The following is a 2798-nucleotide window of genomic DNA, read 5'->3' on the forward strand; positions in this document are numbered from 1 at the left end:
TCAGGAAAACCATAAAAACCGGTTAATCGATACTCCGGCAAACCCAGTAAAGAGACTTTGACATCAATAAAATTTCTAGAAGCCCGCAACAAACTGACTGAACCATTAATTTTCCAAAGAAAAGCCAAACCTCCACCTTGGTTAATAGGATCAATAAAAAAGAGACCCGAATAAGAAAGACTACGCTTTATTACCTCAACTTCCTCGCGGTTACATTTCACCTCCATCAGAAAAATAAAATCGGGCTTGAACCTAGCAACTAAGTTCTTTAACATACGAACTGTTCGAGGGTTGCCCATACCTCGACAGTTCCAGCTTAACGTACTCATTTTCCTTGGCGGGTCTGGTCTCCAGAGCCCGCCTGCTGAAAGTTTTTTGAACCAGTCACTACTGGCGTTGTATCCACCACCATATCAGATGTTTTATTCTCAAACACCTCCTCTTTTCTCCTCCTCTTTATCTCCGTTACAACAAGGCTATCCTTCTTTTCACCTTGCTTTGAGGCCATCCCCTTATTATTTTCAAACAAGGAAACAGTATTCAACACCGTCTTTGAACCAACTCCTTGTTTCATAATACCTCCACTAGAACTTTCCGGGGCCTCAAAATTTTCCAACGGACAAGCCGTTTCAGGCGGCTTTGACACGAGCCACTTCGACTGAGGTGGGGGTTGCAACCTGCAGGGTAGAGCACGTAATTCCACCGAGTATGGCCATATGACAGTAGCCGGATCAGGCACATCAAGCAATTTCAGACAAAATCTCTCAGCATGCCCTAAACAACCACAGAAGAAACAGAATATAGGCAGGCGTTCATATTTGAACATAATGGTTTGTGGAGTCTCACCCGCTCTGCTAATAGGCATAGAAGCACACAAGCTTTTCCGCACATCAAGAGAAACCCTAACCCTCATGTACGTTCTGCCGACGCCATTGAAGTTGTTCGGATCCGATTCAACAAAACTCCCTAAAGTATTGCCAATCAAAACAGCCACCTTTTCTGACATAAAACCACTTGGTAAATTATGAACTTGAACCCACATCTCCGTAAACATAAGTTCTTCATCACCACGAACAACATCCCCTTCAAGTTTATGCATGATTAAAAGATGTTGGTCATAAGTCCAAGGACCTCCTTTTAAGATCCGTTCACGCTCCCATGGATGATATAGATCAAATCGAAATAGATTAGGACCCAATGGTTCCACCGTCAAACCTTTTGCCGGTTGCCAGATGTCAGCCAAAATGCTCGGCATTTTTTGGGTTCTTATAATCCTCTCTGTCAAAAAACGCCCAAGAAAGCTCCATCGTTTAATCGGCGCCGTTTGAACCACATCATCAGCTTCAAGCACAAGCCCCAACTGCAGACTTCTATCCACCGCATCAGTCATATTATGATTATTCGAAGATGCCATTGAATTGAAAACACAGATTAGATCTGAACACAGAAAAAACTACAATAAAATTGTCCGGAAAAAACTCCTCATACGGGAGAAATTCTTAATTCTTACTCTTGAAACCAAAAAATGTTTAAAACCAAATAACCAATGAACACAATCCCTTATTATCATATTACTTAACCAATAGGCTTATTCAAGTTATCAATCCTGATCAAAACACCCTTTCATTCTCTTTTCTGAACCTATTCTTCAAATAACTTTCACTCTACAATTTGAAAATTAAATGTAAGTTTAGAAGAAAAACCATAGTTGGTCTGGTCATTATTATCTGTTCATAAATTTCTGGTTATTTAGGTCGGTAGAACCCTTTAGAAAAGAAGGGCGGAAACAGAGATCGGCGACGGCGGTGAGCTCAACGGATCGTAGACGACACCCCCTACCCACGGCAAACGCTATTAAAACAACACAAGGTCTCTTCTCTTTCTAGGTCGAACGAGCACCATCAGGATCTGAGGTCGAAGGCTGCGGCAAGAGAACGGCGGTGATCGGCGGCGGCAGAAACCCAAGGAGCAGCGGCAGAATCCCTGTACCACGATATCGCCTTTTGTCTCTCACATCTATTACTCTGTTTTCTTAGATCGAAACTAGCACCATCAGGATCGGAGATCGACGGCGACGGAAAGAGAAACGGCGGCGATCGGCGGTGGTAGCAACCCTAGGAGCAGCGGTGCTTCGTCTTTCTCTTTTGAACCCTAGGAGCAGCGGTGCTTCAGCTTTTTCATATTACTTAAGTTGAAATATATATTAGTATAAGCAGATTTGGATGGTAATAAAACACTTTAAATAAGTTCAGATAGTCCATAGTTTACGTTAAGTAAGTTTAAGTGTTAATATATCACTTTAAATATATTCAGAAGGCCAATAATATATTTCCAACAAATAAATGACCAATGGCGGCTCCAGGGGAGCCGATCTATAGGATCTCCCATTAGGGGGGCTTCGACTCCCCCTAGAGCCTCTCATTTAAAAGGCCCCCAGATTAAATTTTTAAAAATTTAAAATTTATTTCAATTATAATACAATAATTATTGAATCTCAATTATTAAAAATTATATTTAAAAATGATAATTATTCCGTATCTGAATTTAATGTTAACTATATATAGAAAACAAAAATACAATCTCCCAAAATGGAATAAGAAGTCTACAACAATAACATTAATTGTCTTTTATTTATTTATTTATTTATTTTGTTCAATCACCGCCTCTTAACAACAAGAGCAAATACATAATGATAAGTTACAATAGAAAGAGCACAATAGAAAGCTGCCAAAATTTATTTCACAACTTGTGTGTCAACCATAATAATGATAAGTTGCAAAATTAGTCATATTGTTACT

The sequence above is a fragment of the Euphorbia lathyris genome, chromosome 7 (assembly GCF_963576675.1).
Source record: "Euphorbia lathyris chromosome 7, ddEupLath1.1, whole genome shotgun sequence".
Taxonomy (NCBI): domain Eukaryota; kingdom Viridiplantae; phylum Streptophyta; class Magnoliopsida; order Malpighiales; family Euphorbiaceae; genus Euphorbia; species Euphorbia lathyris.